Source organism: Geospiza fortis, unplaced genomic scaffold (assembly GCF_000277835.1).
Source record: "Geospiza fortis unplaced genomic scaffold, GeoFor_1.0 scaffold121, whole genome shotgun sequence".
NCBI classification, from domain to species: Eukaryota; Metazoa; Chordata; class Aves; order Passeriformes; family Thraupidae; genus Geospiza; species Geospiza fortis.
Window position 1 is genome coordinate 2,933,501 of NW_005054346.1, and position 873 is coordinate 2,934,373.

The window sequence follows — 873 nt, forward strand, 5'->3', positions numbered from 1 at the left end:
TGCTCCTTCCCCCACCAGCTGGGATTCCTCCTCCAGACACCAGGGGAACAGGCAGGCTCTGCTGGCCCAAACGGCTGCTAGGGGCAAGCAGACAACAAGGGCATGACACATCTGCCAGAATTTGGGAACTGCATGTTTTTATGATGTTTTTTCTGTTTTCCTTTGAGCATAGATAATGTATCAGGTGACACAGTGGGACTTATTCTCAGCTTGCATTTGCAAAGCTTCTCCTCACAGTGAATCAATATCAGGTATGAAGCTTGGACACGGGTATTGGGATTTCCACTGCGCAACCTTTGCACGCTGGTGATGCTGGGCATCAGAAAGGGCGTCCCTCGGGCCCCTTTGGGAGGTTATAGCACCGCCCTCATGTAACAATACAAACAGCTGGGGGCCAGTGGCGCAATGGATAACGCGTCTGACTACGGATCAGAAGATTGTAGGTTCGACTCCTACCTGGCTCGTTCTTTTAAGTTTTAAATTCTTTGCCGCCCTCCTAACCCCGGTCTTCCCCTAGCTTCCCACACTTCACCCCTGCGCATAAATGGAGGGGAAACGGCAAAGCTTGGGTCATTAAAAACAAACAAAAAAAATCTCAACAACCAAGCAGTTCAAAAGCTGGAGACATGATTTTGTGTTCATTTACTTTGATACCCACACATCCTGCTCATTCTGCTTGGGAATTTTCAATTGGGTCAACTCCACCTCCAAACAGACTTATTTTTGGAAAGATTTTAATTACATGGATCTTTCCCAACCCCACTGGGAACTTTCAATATTCACGTCTATTCCCAGCATCTTCCAGTTTTCCACTGTCACACTCTAGCTTGACTGACCCTGGAGGATGCTCATTTATCCAAATCTTCCTGCTGA

At 47.3% G+C, this 873-nt stretch overlaps 1 non-coding gene across 1 annotated transcript; it reads left to right on the top strand.

The window, feature by feature from the left end:
* The first annotated feature begins 391 nt into the window (after positions 1-391).
* TRNAR-ACG lies at positions 392-464 on the top strand. Its single transcript has one exon. It is a non-coding gene; the product is annotated as a tRNA-Arg (tRNA).
* The last annotated feature ends 409 nt before the right edge of the window (positions 465-873 follow it).